This window comes from Neomonachus schauinslandi, chromosome X, assembly GCF_002201575.2.
Source record: "Neomonachus schauinslandi chromosome X, ASM220157v2, whole genome shotgun sequence".
Lineage (NCBI taxonomy): Eukaryota > Metazoa > Chordata > Mammalia > Carnivora > Phocidae > Neomonachus > Neomonachus schauinslandi.
In genome coordinates, this window is record NC_058419.1 from 71,240,123 (window position 1) to 71,263,079 (window position 22,957).

Consider the following 22,957-nt stretch of genomic DNA (forward strand, 5'->3'; position numbering starts at 1 on the left):
GTCTGTCAAAAATACTAGAAGAACATAGTTCTGTTTGAAATTTTAGGGGTTTGAATTTAGGAAACACTAAGAAAATCAGAAGGAATACTTCCCATGGTGGGCAGTAAACTCAAGAGACTCTCAAAAGATGGTTCAGAATATAAATATAAATAAAGTATTTTAAAGGTTTCAGTTCATAAATAATGGAGCCATAATATTTTACTGGGGGAACTAGGAGGCATGGAGCTTATTTTAAACATGGGAGGTTGGGGACAGCAGGAGCAATCATGCCTTTCAACGACACATTCCACATACTTCTATTCAACATACAATAATAAATATTACTCAACATAGAATAATAATTTGGGAGGGTACCTTGCAAATAGACAAATGTTTCCAGTTAATTGAGCAGGCAGGGTTGGAAAATGAACAAAGAGAACAATCAAGATGATTAGGTTGATCTCCCTATTACATCTGTATGTTTGACCTTTCAAATATAATATGTCTAAAGAACTTGAGGCTGTGTAAGTTTAGGAAAGTTTCTGGAGTCAGAGATTTCTTGGAGCTACAAGTAAAAATTCAGAATTTAAAACAATATGACAGCTTCACTTCTGGTCAAGATGGAGTAACAGCCTGTGACAACCAAAGCAAAGTAATAGATTTTTAAAAAGACAATATATATAAAACAAAGGATTTCAAGACCATGGGCATCAGACAACAAAGGAGAATAATCCCTGTGAGACTGGAAACAAATGAAGTAAGCCCACTGATTGCCCCAGCTTAGTGTTATGAAAGAGTTTCCAGACTGCAGTGCAGGAAGAACCCAGCTACAGGTTGGAAGACTCTGAAATTGAGGAGACAGAACTGAGAGGATGAGAAGACCAAGGTATCTTGCTATTATTCACAGGTTGGAGTACCAGAAAGGAGAAAGAGCAGCACAGGAAGAAAATCCTGGATATCTTAAACGTTCCCACTTGAGTATCCAGCAGATATCACTGCCAGTGCACAAATGTGAGAAAACTACCCAAGACCAGGGGGGAAAACATCCAAAAGGATTAGAGGGAACTGCACCCAGTGATCACACAGGGCCCAGGAATAATGCCTGCTTCTGCCAGCTAGAATAGAAAAAGTCATTAATTCATAAGGCACTGAATAGAATAATAATATGGCATTACCTAAAGAGTAGTGAATAATTAGTACTAGACTGAGCTCAGTCTTTACCCATCTAACTAATCTTAAAAGCAGTACTTGAAAGGATCAGTTTCCTAGAAATTTAACTATAGCCCAGAACAGAGCTACAGAATATATAATGGAATACAGAAATATCTAGCACTCAGAAAACTATATCCAAAATATATAAAGCATTCCTACAACTCAACACATCAAAAGCAAACAATTCAATTCAAAGTCAGCAAAAGACTTGAATAGATATTTCTCCAAAGACATATAGTCAATAAACACATGAAGATGCTCAACATTACTAATCATTAGAGAAATGCAAATCAGAACACAGTGAGATACCACTTCACACACATTAGGATGGCTATTAAACAGCAACAACAACAACAACAACTATATGCTCAACTAATCTCTGACAAAGCAGGAAAGAATATCCAATGAAAAAAAGACAGTCTCTTCAACAAATGGTGTTGGGAAAACTGGACACAACATGCAGAAGAATGAAACTGACCACTTTCTTACACCATACACAAAAATAAATTCAAAATGGATGAAAGACCTAAATGTGAGACAGGAAACCATCAAAATTCTAGAGGAGAACACAGGCAGAAACCTCTTTTACCTCAGTTGTAGCAACTTCTTACTAGACACATCTCTGGAGGCAAAGGAAACAAAAGCAAAACTGAACTACTGGGACTTCATCAAGATAAAAATCTTCTGCATAGGGAACGAAACAATCAATAAAACTAAAAGTCAACCAATGGAATGGGAGAAGATATTTGCAAATGACATATCTAATAAAGGGTTAGTATCCAAAATCTATAAAGAACTTATCAAACTCAACACCCAAAAAACAAATAATCCAGTTAAGAAATGGGCAGAAGACATGAAGAGACACTTTTCCAAAAAAGACATCCAGATGGCTAGCAGACACATGGAAAGATGCTCAACATCACCCATCATCAGGGAAATACAAATGAAAACCACGATGAGTTACCACCTCACACCTATCAGAATGGCTAAAATTAACAACACAAGAAACAATGGGTGTTGGTGGTGAGGATGTGGAGAAAGGGGAACCCTCTTACACAATTGGTGGGAATGTAAACTGTTGCAGCCACTCTGGAGAACAGTATAGAGGTTCCTCAAAAATTTAAAAAGTAGAACTACCCTAGGATCCAGTCATTGCACTACTAGGTATTTACCCAAAGGATACAAAAATGCAGATTCAAAGGAGTACGTGTACCCCAATGTTTATAGCAGCATTATCAACAATAGCCAAATTATGGAAAGAGCCTCAATGTCCATTGACTGATGAATGGATAAAGAAGATGTGGTATATATATACAATGGAATATTACTCAGCTATCAAAAAAAATGAAAACTTGCCATTTGCAATGACATGTATGGAACTAGAGTGCATTATGCTAAGTGAAATAAATCAGTCAGAGAAGGACAAATCCCATATGATCTCACTCATATGTGGAATTTAAGGCAGAAAACAGATGAACATATGGGAAAGGGGAAAAGAAAAAAAGGAAAGAGGGAAACCAACCATAAAAGACTCTTTTTTTTAAAGATTTTATTTATTTCACAGAGAGAGACACAGCGAGAGAGGGAACACAAGCAGAGGGAGTGGGAGAGGGAGAAGCAGGCTTCCCGCAGAGCAGGGAGCCCAATGTGGGACTCAATCCCAGGACCCTGGGATCATGACCAGAGCCGAAGGCAGACACTCAATGACTGAGCCACCCAGGCACCCCTAAACCATAAGACACTCTTAATGATAGAGAACAAACTAAGGGTTGATGGAGGGAGGTGTGTGGGGGATGGGCTAGATGGATGATGGGTATTAAAGAGGGCACTTGCTGTGAGGAGCACTGGGTGTTATATGTAAGTGATGAATCACTGAATTCTACTCCAGAAACCAATATTGCACTGTATGTTAACTAAAATTTAAATTAAAAAAAATAACCCAGAAAATAAAAAGTTTTGGTTAAGATATAGAGAAACTGGAACCACTGTGCACTGATGGTGGGAATATAACAGTCACTGTGGAAAAGTCTGGCAGTTCCCCAACAAGTTAAACACAAAACTACCATATGATTCAGCAATTTCACTCCTAGATATATAACCAAAAGAAGTGAAAGCAGGGACTCAAATAGACACTTGGACATGAATGTTCACAGCTGTATTATTATTCACATATGCCAAATGGTGGAAAAACCTAGATGTCCTTTAACAAATAAATGGACAAATAAAATGTGACATTCTTAAAAAGATTTATTTGAGAGAGAGCTTGAGTGAGTGGGGGGAGGGGCAGAAGGAGAGGGAGAGAATCTCAGGCAGACTCCCCGCTGAGTATGGAGCCCCATGTGGGGCTTAATCCCAGGACCTGAGATCATGACCCCCTGAGTCAAAATCAAGAGTTGGCCACTTAACTGACTGAGCCACCCCAGTACCCCAAAATGTGGTATTTTGACACAATGGAATACTATTCAGTCTTAGAAAGAAATGAAATTCTGATACATGCTACAACATGGATGAACCTTGAAAACATTATGCTAAGTGAAAGAAACCAGTCACAAAAAGACAATGTATTGTATGATTCCATTTACATGAAATGTCCAAATTTATAGATATAGGAAATACATTAGTGGTTGCCTGGGGCTGGGGGAAGGAGGAAATTGGGAGTGACTTTTTAATGGCTACCATGTTTATTTGCGGGGTGATGAAAGTGTTTGGAATTAGATAGTAGTGATGTTTGCACAACACTGTGAATGTATGAAAAGCCACTAATTGTACCTTTTAACATGGCTACAATGGTGAGTTTTATGTTGTATGAAGTTTACCTCAATAAAGATATTAACAAATTGGAGCTAACATTGTATAAAATAAATTATACACCAGGCCTTATTCCATGTGTGCAAGACTGGTTCAACATTTGAAAACCGATTAATATGCTGATTATATTATTAATATGGTAATCTACCATATCAACAGATAAATATGAAAAAACTCAGCAATTAGGAATAGAGAGGATGTTCCTCAGCTTGATAAAGAACATCTACAAAATACCTACTGATAACATCATACTGTGTGACATTGGCAGAACAATACATGCACAGATCAATACAACAGAATAGAAAACCCCATGTGGACCCACAAAAATATGCCTAATTATTTTATTTTTTATGACACCTTTATTGAGATATTATTCACACACCACAAAATTCACCCCTTTTAGCTATACAATCCAGTGGTATTGAATATATTCACAGAGTTGTGCACTCATCACCAGTACCTAATTTTAGAACATTTCGATTACTCCAAAAAGAAATCTTATGCCCTAATATGGTCACGTCTCACACTTCCCCCCATTTTCCACTGCAAGTACTAATCTACTTTCTGTCTTTATAGATTTTCCTATTCTGGACATTTCACATAAATTGAATACTATATGAATTCACATAAATTGAATACGATATGTGGCCTTTTGCATCTAGCTTCTTTTACTTAGCATGTTTCCAAGATTAATGCAAGTTTATCTATAAATGTATAAATATTTTATTAATTGTTATGGTACAACTGATTTTTGATAAAGAAGCAAAAGCAGTTTAATGGGGCAAGTATATAGTCTTTCAACAAATGATGCTGGAGCAATTGAACATCCATAGATTTAAAAAAATATCAGTCTTGAACTTTACTTCACCCTTACACAAACTTATGTCAATATGGACTATGAATGTAAGTGTAACTTGTAAAATAATCACTATGTTGTACTCCTGAAACTAATATAACATTGTATGGCAACTAAACTTCAATTAAAAAAAACTGTAGGAGACAAAAATTACAAGAGATTAGCAAAAAAACATAAAAGAAAGCAAATCTTCAGAATTTAGGAATAGGCAATAGTTCTTAGAGTTGGCACCAAAAGCATAATCCATTAAAAAAAAAAGTGGTAAATTGGACTTCATCCTTATTAAATCTTTTGTTCTTCAAAGGACCTAAGAGGATGAAAAGATAAGCTACAGAATGGGAGAAAATATTTGCAAACTACATATCCAACAAAAGACTAGTATGTTGAATATATAAAGAGCTCTCAAAATGCAATGGTTTAAAAAAATCCAATTAGAAAACTTTAAAAAAAGACACGAAGAGAGACATTTCACTGAAGAGGATATATAGATGGCAAATAAGCACATCAAAAGATGTTTCACCTCATTAGTCATTGGAAAAATACAACCTCAAACCACAATGAGATATCACTACACACCTACTCAAATGGCTAAAATAAAAATCAGTGATAACACCAAATACTAGAAAGGATGTGGAAAAACTAGATCACTTATACATTGCTGGTGGGAATGCAAAATGATACAGCTAGCCTGGATAACAATTTAATAGTTTCTTATAAAACTAAACCAGGCAACCAGCACTTGCACTTGAGCAATAGTCCCAGAGGCATAAAAATTTATGTCCACGTAAACCTGTAAACAAATGTTCAAAACAGTTTAATTCATTATAGCCCCAAACTGGAAACAGACCAGATGTTCTTCAACATGTGAATGGTTAAACTGCAGCAATAAAAGGAACAAATAATCTATACACACATCAAAATGAAACTTCGGAATGGATAGAGCCAATTTCAGAAGGACATATATTATATGATTCCTTTTATATAACATTCTAGAAATGAGAAAATTATAGAGATGGAGAATAGATTAGTGATTGCCATGAGTTAAACATAAAGGTTTCATGGGTGTGGATAATAAAAGGACAACCAACAGGATCATTATGGTAATGGAAGTTTTCTGTATCTTTAGTGCATAAATTCAACATCCTGTTTTTTAATACTGTATTAGAGTTTTGTAAGATGTTACTATTGGAGGACACTGGGTGAAGGGTACACATGATCTCTATTATTTCTTATGTGTGCAATCTACTATTATTTCAAAATAAAAAGTTCATTTCAATTTAAAAGACTTTCTCAGAGATATAAAAGCTAAAAGAATTCATCACCAGCATACCCAAAGTATAAAAAATGTTACAGTGCATCCTTCAGGAGAAAGTCAAATAACAGCAGACAGAAATATGGATCTCTACAAAGAAATATAGAGCATCAGAAATAGTAATTACAAAAGATTGTTTTCTTATTGTGTGTACTATAAACCCTAAAGTAACCACTAAAGTAATAAAAAAGAATTATAGCTAATAACCCATGCAATAGAATCATAACAATACTCATTTGATCCAAAAGAACGAAGAAGAGGGAAAGGGGGACAAAGAACAGATGGGGGAAACAGAATACAAAATGACAAGATGACAGACTTAAACCTAACCATATCCACAATCACATTAAATGTAAATATTCTAAAATCCCCAATTAAAAGGCAGAGACTTTCAGACTGGATTTAAAAAAGCAAGACTCAACTATAGGCTACCTAAAAAAATATACTTTAAAATAAAGACACAAGAGGCTAAAAGTAAAAGGATAAAAAAAGATATAACATACTAACACTAATTAAAATAAATCTGGAGTATGTATATTAATCATATAAAGTAGATTTTAGAGCAAAGAATATAACTGGGAACAAAGAAGTTCATTTCATAGTGATAGAGGTCAATTCATAAAATGGACAATTCTAAATACTTATGCACCTAATAACAGAGCTTCACAATACATAAATGAAAAACTGACAGAACTGTAAGGAGAAATAGACAAATGCACATTTATACAGAGAGATTCCAATACTCTTTCCTCAATAACGGATAGAGTTAAGTAGACAGAAAATCAGTAAGGAAACAGAAGACTGCAAACACTATCATCCAAGTTGAACTAACTGATATGTAAAGAACACTCCACTAAGCATTTGAAGAGTACACATTCTTTTTCACCAGCACGTGAAATTTACCAAGATAGACCATATTCTGGGCCAAAAAAAGGCTCAATAAATTTAAAAGGATTTTAAGTCACACGAAGTAACTGTCTTATCACAATGGAATTAAAATAGAAATCAAGAACAGAAATACATATGGAAAATAATCCAGTACTTGGAAATTAGGTAACATACTTCTAGCTAATCCATGGGTCAAGGAAAAAATCAAAAGGGAAAGTAGAAAAAGACTTTGATCTGAATGATGATGAATATATAATATATCAGAATTAAAAATTCAGGGGAAATTTATAGCACTTAAATGCCTATATTAGAAAAGAAAAAAAAGGGGGGGGTGCCTGGGTAGCTCAGCTGGTTAAATGGCTGACTCTTGATTTTGGCTCCAGTCATGATCTCGGGTCCTAGGACTGAGCCCTGCATCAGGCTCCTTGCTCAGTGGGGAGTCTGCTTGAGGATACTCTGTCCTTCTCCCTCTGCCCCTCCCTCCACTCGTGCTCTCTCTCTCTCACTACAATAAATCTTAAAAAAAGAAAAACAAAGTTCTCAAATCAATGACCTCAGCATTCTAAATTAAGTAGTAAAATAAGAACAAATTAAATCCACATAAAAGGAAATGTCTGCAGAAATTAACAATTTGATCCTAAAATTTATAAAGAAATGTAAAGCACCTAAAATAGTCGAAAGAGTTTTGAAAAAGAACAATGCTAGGGCATCTAGGTGGCTCAGTCGGTTAAGCCTCTGACTCTTGGTTTCTGCTCAGGTTATGATCTCAGGATCTTGGGATCGAGTCCTGCATTGGGCTCCATGCTCAGTGGTGAGTCTGCTTCTCTGCCTCTCTCTCCTCCCTCTCCCCTCCCCCCACTTACACACACTCTAAAATAAATAAATCTTTAAAAAAAAAGAAAAGAAAAAGAACAATGCTGAAGGACTTACACTACTTTGCTCAGGACAGTATAAAGCTACAGTAAGCAAGACAGTATGTTATTGTGCAAAGATAGAGAAAACAATATTGACATTTGATTTTTATTATATTGTCAGTTATGCCTTTATATTGTCAATTGATTTCCAACACAGGTATGAAAGCAATAGGGAAAGAACTGTTCAATAAATGGTGCAGAAACAAATGGATATCTATATGCAAATAAACAAACAAACCTTGGCTCTTATCATATACTATATACAAAATTAAGTCAATATGAATCATTGACCTAAATGTAAGAGTTAAAACTATAAAACTTCTAGACAAAAACATAAGAGAAAATCTCAGTGTCCTTGAGTTTGCCAAAGATTTCTTAAATATGACATAAACCCACAAATTATAAAAGGGAAAAAAAGTCAACAAATCAGATTTCATCAACATTAAAAATGTTTACCCTTCAGAAGACACCACTGTAAAAATGTAAAAGCAAGCCACAGACCATGAAAACATGTATTTGCAAAATATGTATCTGACAAAGGACTTGTATCTAGAGTATATAAGGAACTCTTATAACTCAATAAGATGATAATGAACTTAGTAAAAATAGGCAAAATACTTAAACAGACACTTCACCAAAGAATATATTTGGATGGTATATAAGCACATGAAAAGATGTTTGATATTATTAGCCATCAGAGAAATGCAAATTAAAGCCACTATGAGATAATACTATACAACCACTAAAATGCCTACAATTAAAAAGCTCACTATACCAAGTCTTTGCAAGGATGTAGAACAACTGGAACTCTCAAACATTGTTAGTGGTAGTGTAAAATTTAGAAGTTTGGCAGTTTTTAAAAAGGTAAATATACACCTTCCATATGTCCCAGACATCCCACTGTCCATTCATCTAAGAGAAATAAATGCATATATACACAGAAACTCTTGTACACAAATGTTCATAGCAGCTTTATGTATAATAGCTAAAAGTAAAAATAAGTCAAATAGCTATCAATAGTTGGAAGGGAAAATAGATTGTCATATATCTGTATAATGTAATACTACTCAACAGTAGAAGAGGAATGAACTATGCATACACACAACATAGATGAATATAAAAATAGTTACGCTGAGTGGAAGAAGCAAGATAAAGAGTTCATACTGAATGAATCCATTTATAGAAAATTCTACAATCTGTAAATTATAGTGACAAGAAGTAGATCAGTAGTTGTCTGGAAGGAAAGGAAGTGATGGGGAAGGGAATGGAGGAAATACAAAAAGGCACCAGAAAATTTTGGGGGGTGATGGATATTCATTATCTTGAGTGTGGTGATGTGTGTATACATCAGATTGTATACTTTAAATGTGCTTTATTGTATGTCAATTATACCTCAATAAATGTGTTAAAAACTATAAGGAAAAATATGGCATAGTTAACACAATCACAATGTTATTCATAATTATTTTATTGCTTTTAAAGATTTCTAAGTGTTTAACATCAAGCCCCAAGAAAAGCCAGGTCTTTCTAGCCAAAGGACCAGGAAAATGGCAGACTAGCAAGACAGAAAACTTGTAGACAATCAGCTCCTTACTCTATCCAAACACCACAGATAAAACTGTGGCCCTACCTACATCACCTTCAGTAAAGGCCAAGTGGGAAACTTGGATATCAACTCTAGCCTAGCTGTAAGGAGGTGCCCTTCTTACCTCCCCATTGGGGAGATGTCAGAGAAGACTGAGTAGAGAGCTAGGACCTTCATCCTTGCCTGGCCATAACAAGGTTTCCCCACTCCTTGGTGTCAGTAGAAACCATTTGGTAAGTCTGGGCTTCCACTTCCACCTAATGGTAAGAAGGTGCTCCTCCCTGCAAGGGTGGTATCAGTGGAGGCCTCATGGGGAGCCTGAACTTCCACCTCTGTCTAGCAGTAACAAGACATCCTCTTCCTGACAAGAAAGGTTGTCAAGAAAGGTTGAATAGGGGGCGCCTGGGTGGCTCAGTCGGTTAAGCGACTGCCTTCAGCTCAGGTCATGATCCTGGAGTCCCGGGATTGAGTCCCACATCGGGCTCCCTGCTCGGCGGGGAGTCTGCTTCTCCCTCTCCCCCTCCCCCTGCTTGTGTTCCCTCTCTCGCTATGTCTCTCTCTGTCAAATAAATAAATAAAATCTTTAAAAAAAAAAAAAAGAAAGGTTGAATAGGGAACCTAGATATCCATGCCCACCTGGCATGAACCAGGCAGTGCCTACCTTCCCTCACAGGTGTAATGTCAGAGGATGCCTGCTAAAACTGATATAAATAAGATCCAGAACTTATAGCAAAATACTCAAAATGTCCAGGATTCAATTAAGAATCACTTATTAGAGCACCAGATATAGTATGGAAGTGCTGAATCACTAAATTGTACACCTAAAACTAATATTACACTGTATTTTAACTAACCAGAGTTTAAATAAAAACTTAAAAAAAATCACTCATCATACTAAGATCCAGGAAGACCTCAACCTAAAGAGAAAATAAAATCAACAGAAACCAATACTGAGATGACAAGAGATTAGAATTATCTGAATAGGATTTTATTTTATTTTATTTTAAAGATTTTATTTATTTATTCATAAGAGACAGAGAGAGAGAGAGGCAGGCTCCCCACTGAGCAGGGAGCCCGATGCGGGACTCGATCCCAGAACCCTGGGATCATGACCTGAGCCCGAAGGCAGATGCTTAACCATCTGAGCCACCCAGGCACCCCTGAATAGGATTTTAAACAGTGATCATAATAAGCTTCTTCAAGGAGCAATTATGAATACAACAGAAACAAATGGAAAAAAATAGGAAGTCTCAGTAAAGGAAGAGAAGTTATAAAGAAGAACCAAATGGAAATTTTAGAACTGAAAAATACAATAGCCAAATTAAAAACTCAATGGATGGGCTCAACAGCAGAAGGAATTGAACGGAGGAAAGAATCAGAAAACTTGAAAATAGAACAATAAAATAGGCATAAGATTAAGCAAACTATAGTACATCCATACCAGAGAATATTACTCAACAATAAAAAGGAAAATCTATTGATACAGGCAACAAACTGGATGTCTTTCAAAAGTATCATGCTCAGTGAACAAAAGTCAATCTCAAAAGGTTACATACTGTATTTTCTTTATATAATACTAAAGAAATGACAAAGTTTTACAGATGGAAATATAGTGGTTGCCAGAAGTTAGGGATAAGTGATGGATGGGAGGGGTTGGGGCTTATTCCAAAGGGGTAGGAGGCAAGTGGAAGACCTTTGTGGTGATGGAATAGTGTTGTCTCTTGGTTGGTTATACATATCTTCACATGTGATAAAATGACATAGAACTATATACATACAGAGTATCAATGTCATTTTTCTGGTTTGATATAGCACTCTAGTTAAGTAAACTGTAACCACTGGAGGAAATTGGATAAAGGGTACGAGAGATTTTCTGTACTATTTTTGTAACTTCCTGTGAATTTTTAAAAATAAAAGCTTATTTTAAAATATTCTAATATTTTATATTCAAATATATATTAAATTTTATATTAATTAAAATGTTATGTATGTTTTATATTAAATTATATTACAATAAATATTTTAACATAAAATGTTAAAAAAGAAAAAATAAAATCAAGACATTGGAAATAACTAGAAGCACAATTTAACAAATATGAATGATGGTTATGAGTGATAGATAAGATTCTGCAGGCTAGAGAGACATCCTAGAGTTGGAAAACAAAAGCATTATACTTTTGTATCCAAAGGACATAGTACCGAATCACTGACTACCAAAGAGAAATGAAATTGAGGGTTTACTCTAATTCAAGCATAGGTTACACACCACTAGAGAATAGTTATTTTCAAACTTGGGAACATTATCTTTTGGATAACAAGGTAGAGAACGATGATGGTATATAGTAGGCTATCAATATATATTTGTTGAATGAATGAATGGGTAAGCCAGTTTCCTTCTTATCTATGTCATTATTGTTACATTCTCTCAGCCTTTAAAAACTTTTTTGGGGAGAGAGGGATGGTTAGGGGAGACCAGAATTTTGGCTCTTTGGTATAAATGATTCTTTTTTTTTTTCCCCTTAGGGTGGAGTGTTAATAGAATTTTGTTTCCTTCAGAAGTAAAATAGTTTAAAAACCATTGTTCCAAAGCACCAATTTCTAATTGTTAGGCAGTGCTAGGCCTATGACCATTTGATTTGGGGATCTTATCTAAATCATTTTAAGTTAAAGTGACTTTGAATTAATTTTGGTTGGAGAATTTCACAGTAACCATTAATAAGATTGTTAATACTCTGGGATACCACCCTAGATGACAAGATGTCGGAACGATCAAGATGCCATAGAGAGAATGTTGCTCCTTAGGTAAATACAATGATCTCAGCTCCAGCCATTTATAATAAAGTCACTTTATAAAAATATGGGAGATGAGATTATCTAATAAAGGTTTATCTGGGTAGCATTAATAAAGAAAGATGCAAGGGTAAAAGTAGGAAGGATTTTCCAAGAATACACAAAAAAAAGGGGGGGGGAACTAACAGTTTTCTTTGGTGTCTTTCTCTTATTAGGTAATACATTAATAGGGAATTTCCACTAAGACAGAAGGTCTCAAGAGCAAGGAATGAATGGGGGTGGTAGTGGTGGAAGAAAACAAAAATAAGGAAAGATAAGAAGAGATCTTGCAGGTAAGGTTCCGTACTAGACCAAGGTAGTGGCAAAAAGGAAGGACAAAGAGGAGTACAAATTTTCTTTTGGTCTAATCTCATTATCCTCTTCTCAGCTCAAAAAATGTCCATTATGCTCACCTCTCCCTTTCTGGCTAGCTCATTGCTTGTCCCTATTATATCTACTGATACCTAATCAAGATTTATTATAGCTGAGCCTCCCCATAGACTCTGGCAGGTCAATGTTAGTCTGGTTTTCAAAAGGAAAGTTCAATGCAGTTGACAGATGAAATGCAATTAAGGTCTAGAGCCTCAAATCTCATTGGTTTAAATCTTATGCCTGATAATCACCCATCATCATATCCTTTTTAGTCAGAGGGCACTAAAGCTAACTGATGCATCACACAGAGAACTCTAAACCATGCTGCTCTGGGGAAATGTGCATAATGTACCTCAAATATCAAGGGCTGGCTTCAGTGCTCACAAGCACTATAACCAGTGAAGCCTCTCTAGTGCTAGGTCTAAATTTAACACATCAAGCCACTAATTGTTTTCATTTAGTGAAGCTCTTTAAACATTTAATAATTTACTTTCATTATACTGCCAAAGTCGAGGTCACATAAGGGAGCAGTTGCAGCATTCTGTAGGCATAATTCATAGCTTTCCATTCAATCTAGATACTTCAGTTGCATTGTCATATTTTCGAACTGATAAATCTGATTATCTTTAGAGAGCATACCACTTGCTCCCCTCAGAAAACATTTTTCATTCACCAATAAACATCTCATCAGAGACATTTGATTGTCCACCAAATGTATGTTCCTGTAATAGATACTTAAGACACAAGAACAAAAAAAAATGGAAAGCAAATTTCTCTCCTGAACGGTCAGTCAAAAATGGATATAATGAGGGGCACCTGGGTGGCTCAGTCGTTAAGCGTCTGCCTTCGGCTGGGGTCATGATCCCAGGGTCCTGGGATCGAGCCCCGCATCGGGCTCCCTGCTCAGTAGGAAGCCTGCTTCTCCCTCTCCCACTCCCCCTGCTTGTGTTCCCTCTCTCGCTGTGTCTCTCTGTGTCATGTAAATAAAATCTTTAAAAAAAAATGGATATAATGACATGGTTGCTTGCAAAGCAGGACAACCACTAAAGCCCAAAGGCTTCTAGAAAATCTCCTTCACTCTCAGGAAAGTTGGTATGCCCTGACTATTTCCAGAAAATACTTTCATGGCTTAAATGCATTTATGTAAGGGCATCAGGAATTGTATTCTACCAATCATCTTTGTAAAGCTCATCCGTGGTTATAGATTCCAAAGACCATCAATCCAGAAACTCTCTACCAAAGCCCAATTTCAAGCCATAAGATGCTAGTAGCAGAGCTGTATTTTCCATAGGCCACAGCAAACCCAAAATCATTCCCATTTTTCTGGGCACAAGGTGATATGCAGGTATTTCCAGCTAACAATAAAAGTAGCTTCTTTGTCCCATAGTACCTATGCAAAGAAATAAACTTTCCCTTCCTAACACCATGAAGAATACAATCTTACCTATCAACATCTGAAAGGCCAAGAGTTTTAGTTATTAACCTTGCTGAGTTCTAAGGATAACAACTTTTATTAATTTCATCCTTCAGAATATAAAGGGAAATCACCTTTCCTCTTCGTTCTCTATTATTTCCATCCAGTTCAGTTTGCTTAATGAATGTACTGATTAGTTACTGACTGTCCATCATCTTTAAAATGAATTTTAGGGGTGCCTGGGTGGCTCAGGGGTTTAAGTGTCTGCGTTCGGCTCAGGTCATGATCCCGGGGTCCTGGAATCAAGCCCCATGTCAGACTCTCTATTCGGTGGGAAGCCTGCTTCTCTCTTTCCCTCTGCCTGCTGCTCTGCCTGCTTGTGCTCTCTCTCTCTCTGTGTAAAATAATACAATTAAAAAAAAATAAAATTAATTTGAAAAGTAGATTTGGAAAAAACATCATTTGTGTTTGGAGGTAGACTGGGCACTCATAAAGCCCAGGCTGTCCACAGTCCACACATCTGAGTTATGCACACACTGTACCCAGTGTCACAAAATGCTTTATTCAGCCAGCTGGAGACACAGATTTCACACTGAGGAGTGCAGTGCTTCCTATAGGAACAATGCCCCTGTGGGTAGTCAATAAATCTTTATTAAAAGCTTCCTCACAGAGAGAAAAAGGGAGAACCAGGGGAGGGCTAGTTGGAAGCTTCTGTAGCTGTTTCAGGAGGAAACACTTATTGGAAACAAAAGGGAATGTCTGTAACCTTTCTAGCAGACGGCATTGGGGACTGAGAGAAGTGGCCACATATCATTCTGGAACAAAGGGGATTGGGTAGTCATTTCAAACCTTTGGCAACTAGACTGCTATGCACCAAAAATACACAACCTCCCGTGTGTAAAGCATTGCTACATTTCCCTATTGCCACCAATAGCATCTGCTTTTGAAAAGTAATGCTCAGGGGTTATACAGTAAATATATATACCTTTCTAGGTAACTTATCCAGTACCTTCAACTATCCAGAATTAGCCAATAACCTAGAAGACAGACAATAATATACATTCTAATGACCAAGCATTAAGATGTATATTTGCTCATAAAAATATAGCAAAATATAACATTAGGGTTAGGTTATCATAATAGGATTGCTTATGTCTTCAATGTATAGTCACTGGTAAAATTGTGTCTAAAAATAACAAGCATATTTATCTGGTTCCAGGGGCACAACTGATTAGGAATGGGGAGCTTCCAAATACATCAAGTAGTAACAGCTGACAGCAGTGGAAGAGATTAAAGAACTATAAAAAGCAGATATGAAATTTAAAAAGCATAGCAGTCTGGAGACATTTAGTGTAGGGGCAAACAGTTCTATTCATATCAAGTGTCCCCAGTGGAACAGTTATAGTAGAGGAAAGCAAAAACTTGAGTCATAATGTTGGCAAAACTCTAACCTTGTCCTGATTTGGTCATCTAGCATCACACGAATAGCTCCAAGCAGAAGGCCTTCTTGAGGTGGTGTCAGACAGTGGGGGGAGGCGGGGGAACAAGGCACTTACTAGTCATATAGCTTCAGATGCATCAGTTAATCATTAAGTCTCAGATTTTTTTTATCTGTAAAATGTGGATACTTACTACTTCTCTTACAGGACTGTCATAATGACAAGATACTGTACATAAAAGCACTTAGTAAAACATAAACTGTTAAAAGATGGTAGCTTTCCGGGCGCCTGGGTGGCTCAGTCGTTAAGCGTCTGCCTTCGGCTCAGGTCATGATCCCAGGGTCCTGGGATCGAGTCCCACGTTGGGCTCCCTGCTCAGCAGGAAGCCTGCTTCTCCCTCTCCCACTCCCCCTGCTTGTGTTCCTGCTCTCGCTATCTCTCTCTCTGTCAAAAAAAAAAAAAAATCTTAAAAAAAGATGGTAGCTTTCCATTTATTTCGTTCTGCTTACTCCAAAATGGGACTATAAGAATCCATAGTGGTTATCTTACTTTTTTCAAAACTTTCTGTGCTCTCTCATTTAACATAATGCTCCTTCTCTTATATTTGCCAGGCATTATGATGACATCTCTAGGTAGAACTGAACCCTATAGGCATCCTTGATTCCTTCCTTTCCATTCATATCTAAGCAGTGACCCTGGCGATCTTTTTAACCCTTCCTATAACTTTCCATTCCTTCTGATACATCCTCGTCCAGACCCTTAGAGCTCATCTCCAACTGGTTTTCTTATATCTAGTTTCCCCCAACTCATTTGAACTTTCCTTTATCTGCTGTAAAGACAGCTTTGTGTATGTCATCCCCTAGACCAAAAGCTTTCACTGTCTTCCCAGTGCCTTCAGGATAAAATCCAAACTCACCAAATTGGCATTCATAAAAACCCATGGGAGGAATTTATCACCGGTCTCAAGAAAATCTGTGCTTGCTTCTTCTGAGAAATTGGTTCATTTTTACCTCATGGACCCCTGCAAATCTTATAGCTAATATTTCCCTCTTTGATCTGTCTGCTAAGACACTCAGCCAAACTTAGGGTACAGCTATAAAATCCCTAATTCTGTGTACTCAGTCTAAACCTTACCATGGCCTCATTTCAGTTTCTTACATTTATTTTCCCTTCACACTCATTTCTCTGTCAATTTGTTCATCCTGTTATTATTGTATTAGTTTCTCAATAAACCAACTCAAATCCTGTTAGAATGAGGTAGAGTATAAAATGATATGTGAGACTAAAAAAAAAATACATGACCATATGAACAGAGGTGGAAAAAAAAAGACTGGGTAGCAAGAGAGGGAGCAAGAATGAAGATGAAAACGATCCTCACCGATATAAAAATAAATATTAGTTCAACTGTAAGGAAAGTAGAGAGAACTCTTTGAGGAACATTTACTATGAGCATTTGTAATAATCTAACAGGGAAATAAATGAAGCATTTACAATAACAAATCTGTTCTTGACAACATCTCTGAAAACAGGAAGTTCTACTGCTAACCTTTATGTCTTAAAATATATTACCAAACAAAAATTTAATGAAGTCAAAGCTAAGCAGAATTATGATGATGACTTACATTTGTACTGCTTTGCTGCTTACAAAGCCCTTTCACATACAGTATCTCAATGGAACCATTCCGGACTATTCTGTTGTAGAAGCCATTCACATTGGCAAGAAGCTGTTGCAAGCAGCATTCTCCATATCTGGGTCTTTAAAGATGTGGTATTTGCTGTAATAGAAAGTCGTATGGTATGTTGTTTGTCCCCTCTCTAAATCCTCCTCTACTGGCATTTCATCTTGTTCTTTAAATCACCAAATTCTACCATGCCAATGTTAGTCTGATCTCTTTACCTGTTCTTATATTGAGCCTCTTTTCAGACACTCGATCCAACCCTCCCTTCCTTCCCCTCACCTCCCAGCCCCCAAAGAACAGCTTTCCACTTCTTTGCACGCCCGGACCACTCCCTCTCAAACCTCTACCTTTCCAAGAAGGCATTTATTTTTGAAGCATTTCAGCTATGAAGACCACCCACTATGGAGCTCACTTATTGTTCTCATTCTATATTGCACTGTACCAACTTGTATCTTTAGATTGTAAGCTCCTCAGAGAAAGGATTTTCTTCTTTGTTTAGTGCAATCAACCTATTGTAAAGTACTGTGTATACTTACAGACTATCACTAATGCGGTTCTTCCTGGGTTTCACTGGAATTATCTTAGTCATGTGATTTTACTTGGACATCATTTTTCTTTCCCTGAATTATTTGGGGCCCTCTTCCAGATTTTTTTAAAAGTAAAAAATTAGCACTTTCTGCTTTTAAGAATGCCATCAGCTACACATTTGAACATACATGCTTCATCCTGCTTTATTCTATTTCTTACAGATAACAATATCAAATTAATTACCTTCCAAGAGTCTGCTACAAAGGTAAAACACAAAGCCATTTTCCTTCTGGCTAATCTACAGTTAATCTTATTCACTCCTGCTGTACAGAAAAATGACACTGGTCCACTTGGAATTGAATATATTCCAGCTATCACTAGTTATAATGCTATATCAGGGTGGAACAATGCTGGCTAAAAAAAAAAAATAAACTCATTGATTTCCCTAAAACAAACAGAGGAGAAAGAAACTTTAAGATACAGTTACTGAATAATAAATTCCATTTTTCAATTAATGCAGATATTTAATGACTTGAAGTAAACTTTAAAAATAAAAATGCATTAGAGAATAAACAGATCAGATAGTATATAAATTGTGTGGAACCAGGAGTCAGACATAATCCCAAATCCCCTTCAGCAATTGGTTTCATAAATATTAACATGGAGAAAAAATTATGTCTTTTTTTTTTTTGACAAACTTGTCTCAAACTTCTGCTCAAAAAAATATTTGCTGAATATAAGTGCTGTTCCTAGGTTTAAGTAACAGTTAAAAAAAAAAAAAAAAAAAAAGCCCAAATGTGGGAAATGGAAGAGGGAGAAGCAAGCATACTAGAATAATCCATAAACTGCGACTGTCAAACTATTTCTAAAAACATAGAGGTAACACTTTGACACTAAATCTTATTTCTCTAGGAAAATCTAGTCCATGTCATTGGAGCACTTCATATAAGGTTCCTATTTCATCCAAGTCATGGGCTATAGTCTTACTCTCCATCCCACTGGACTTTTGGCTTATGCTCAATTATCTGGATGAATCACAATGCCCAATCCTTACTTACTCTTTGTTATACAGATGGAGATGGATGCCTTCTAAACACTGTACCTGACATTTGCAAGTAGTCTTAAAGTTACAAAGAAGAGCATATGGTAATAGAACTAGAGGGATACAAACATGAATTATTTTAGCATCTAAAGTACATTTAAGTATACTACTTCAGAGTGATACACAATAAAAATGCAAACAAATTGCTTGAGAAGGATGACTCCATAGCCAAGAGATGCTATTAAGTTCATATCTGTAGCCACAAAAAGAGTTTGTTCCATAGAGAGACTGAGCCCATATGGCGATCTTTGCACAAAGATCCATCAAATCCTGGCAGTGCAAACATATCAGGACAGGTGTAGTTTCTATCACCAATGCCCCTTAGTGAGCATTTCAGAGGTGTGTGGCTAATAGAAAATAAAATATGATGTGGCAGGTGAAGATGATTAAAATTTGGATTATTAAAACGGCATCTTGACACCGTATCTACAATGGCTTTATTATGAAATTTCAGCTTTCTGTTCATGCTTTGCAGTGCCCCCCCAAGCAGAATTAAATGTGTAAGATTTTCTTCCTTATGGACATGTTTCTGTTAAGCAGCTCACATAGTATCTGCTGAGATGAAGTTAGAATATCTTTTCAGTTATAAGGAAAGGAGTATGGTACTAAAATAAGTCAAGTGTATACCAGATGATAACGTTTTACCTCCTAAAAGAGATATATTGGATTAACATGATTTAATCTTGATCATGGATCAAGATTATCAGGATAATACAATCAATACTATTCAAAAAAGAGAGGTTTCATGCTCAACCTTGGAATTAAGCTGGCTAAGTAAATGTTAACTGTGAGTTACCACACTTGACCAGCCAAGTTTGGTCAGCACCCTCTTTAATTACTAAATTATTTGCAGCACACCCTTTAATTACTAAGGGGACTTAGCTTAACTAGTTTCTTCTGAGTTCAGTAGGATCTACCAGGACTTTCTCCTAGGCTACATTCAGAAAAATTAGAAAATCAAAAGGACCTGGAGACTAACAAACACTGGGAAAGAGAAAGGGGATTCATGTTAAATACAAGTCAGAGTTCGCCACTAATTGTCCTCCCCTCAACTAACACTCACATTTCTTTGGTTTGAGTAGAATTTTTAAAAAATAATTGGTGTATTGCTAGAAATCACATAGGACCAGAAAACAAGAGAGCTCACTTCATGCTGCTAATGACAAATTAGCATGTGATCACAACCTAGTAGTAACAAGGAAAGGTTATGAAAGCAAACCTTTCACACCTTCTCTAGAGTTTTATCCTCTTCTTCCCCACACAAAGCAGACATAAAACCATACATTTGTATTATAAACAAGTTGCTACTAAATCAGAGCCCCCAAAAAGCATTTTCTTGTATAGGTTTATTTGTAGTAATGTAGTCCACAGTCAATGCAAAGAAGCACCATTACTATAGAGCCTCCAAGAGGGTATGGGAATACCTTTGTCTTTGTAATGGGATTTTACTTGAGTAAAAGGAAAGATGTCCTGACAGTCAAAGTCCTAAACACAGAAATGGCTTAGAAGGAGGTTACAAATTTCGTTCCCAAGGGCCCTTCATTTATTTTAAAGGAATATAAAACTATCTATTGGGGCACCTAGGTGGCTCAGTCAGTTAAGTGTCTGACTCTTGATCTCATTTCAGGTCTTGATCTCAGGATCCTGAGTTTAAGCCCCACACTGGGCTCCAGGCTGGGCATGGAGACTGAGTAAACAAAACAAAACAAAACAAAAAAACTCCAAAAAACTATTGACCACTGTTTACCATTATTTACAATAAAGTAAACAATATACAGTTGGATAACATTCTGATTACTACAAAGTTATTGCTTTTCCTGGTTTCTGCTGAACTAGTAACTCAAATACTGAGAAGACTGAGGCTACATCTAAGGTATGAGTTGGAGTAAAGAAAAAGATGCAAGTCAAAGAATTTAGAATACAGAAGTTTGTTAACCCATTTATTCCAGTAGGTCCTAAATTGTCAACATCTCTAACCATCTGATTATGATTAGGTTTCTGTGAACAAAGTCTTAGACATTCCAAAAGGAATGGTTCACTAGAAGGAACCTTTAAAGTTTAAGTAAGTTTTGCTTACCTAATTAAAATGCACCAGGACTTGTCTAGTTTTCTCATTTGGGTGGGGAGGTTGTTGGTAGTGATAAAATTTTCCATTCGGTGATCTTGCAAATAAACTTGCATTTATATGACTGTAGATAGGGATATGGATTCTGATACAGCTGCTTTTAAATTGTCCAATATATTATATATATATATATTTAAATATAATGTAAACATTATATTTAAATTGCCCAATTAGTTGCAAAATTTGAAAGACTAAGACTTCAGGAAAAATTTCTATTTAACTTCAAGTGATTTCTTAGGTTGCTGAAAATGACAGCCTCCCAGAAACACAGGCTTATCCATGATTATAAATGCTATTTTTGTTTTGGTGAATGTTAAAAAAAAAAAAAAGAAAACCATTTACATATGTATTTTTATGTATACAAACACAAAAAAAAACTCCAAACAAAAAACCCAGAATGGTCCTCAGGCATATGGAAGTTAAACAAAATTCTGATAGAGTAATGATTATGAAGATTTCCCTCAACATTTAGAAAAGGTGTTCTCTAATGCAGGAGAATAATATACCATGATCTCAAATATTCTTTTCTGATAAAGGAAAGCTTTTATTTGTTCAAGCTAACCGTGCTCTAGATGCAAAAAACATCCCAACAACTCCTCCAATACTACTTCAAAATGAACACATCAAACTTGACTTTCATTAGAATGTTATTTCTTCACACTAATAAATCCAAAAACCAAGACCTAGATTTTACATATAATATATATAAAAACAACACAATTATTGAGTTTCATCTTCTGGACAATGCCAAGTTAGTCTCTCTTCATAAAAAGCAATTACAATTTGAGGACACTTCATATTTGCCTCTTTTGCCAGCACCAAGTCTGCCTCATCTGAATCTTTCCATTTCATGAGAAACATTAATTTTCCACTGATGTCTGTGGCATCAATTATTCCTTCAGGATCAAGACCTCTGGCAAAACCTCTTGTCTATCAGCAGCATCTCTTCTCTTCTCTGATTTGCTGTCATCTGATTCACTGCCAGATACAGGTTTTCTTTTTGTACCATATTTTTCTTTACCAGCTTTTTGAGAATTAAGAAGTGCTTCAATTAACTCTGGACAATGAAAATTTTCTTCAGGTTCCCAAGTACTGTCAGCATCTGTAAATCCCTTCCACTTCAGGAAATACTCCACCTTCCCGTTCACTACATGTCCACCACAATGTTTTCAGGATCTGCCTCTTCTATTTTTTGTACTCTCTCCAATCTGTTTCTTTCCCATTTTTTTGCAATGTAGTTTTATTGGACTTGAAGACTTGAAGTCTTTTTTATTTCAGACTTGAAGAGCTATTATTCACCTCCTTGGAGCAGTTCTGGGTCCTGGGTCTGCAGTGTCTCCCCCTTTATTTATTAATGGAGATTTTGCCCTGCAAACCCTTAAAATTTTAAAAGTAATTAAATGTATCAATCTTTTATTGGATCTTCATTTTGAAATACAATTGGAAAAGTTTTTCCCCTTATGCTGGTTATAGGATTTACCCATATTTTCTTCGAATACTTGTGTTGTTTCAGGTTTGCATTTAAATCTCTGACCCATCTGGAGTCTATGGTATCTTTTCCCAAATGGCTGTTCTGGTTATCTATTGATGTATAACAAACTACCCCCAAACCTAGTGGCTTAAAATAAAATTTGTTTTATTAGATTTGATAGCTCTGTGTGTAGATTTGACTCAGCTGGGCAGTTCTGCTAATCTTTCTCAAGTTCTCTTGTACAGTTGCAGTACTTGATGGCTGGGGCTGGAGTTATTTAAAGGCTTGATTTTAATGCTGGGAAGGCAGGACGTCTCTCCTTCCACATGTAGTTCCAGGGCTGCTTCTCTCCATGTGCCCTCTCCATTTAGTCTTTTTCAGTAGGGTAGCTGGACTGCTTCTTACTCTTCTCTTCCTTTTTCTTTTCATTTTTAAACAGTTTTT

The 22,957-nt window shown here is 36.2% G+C and overlaps 1 protein-coding gene and 1 pseudogene across 10 annotated transcripts in view; both read right to left on the reverse strand.

The window, feature by feature from the left end:
• The window catches only part of EDA (ectodysplasin A), a 413,437-nt gene that overhangs the window by 258,390 nt on the left and 132,090 nt on the right, over positions 1-22,957 (reverse strand). The gene's annotated exons all lie outside the window — the stretch shown is intronic.
• On the reverse strand, positions 21,763-22,580 carry LOC110571511 (annotated as a pseudogene).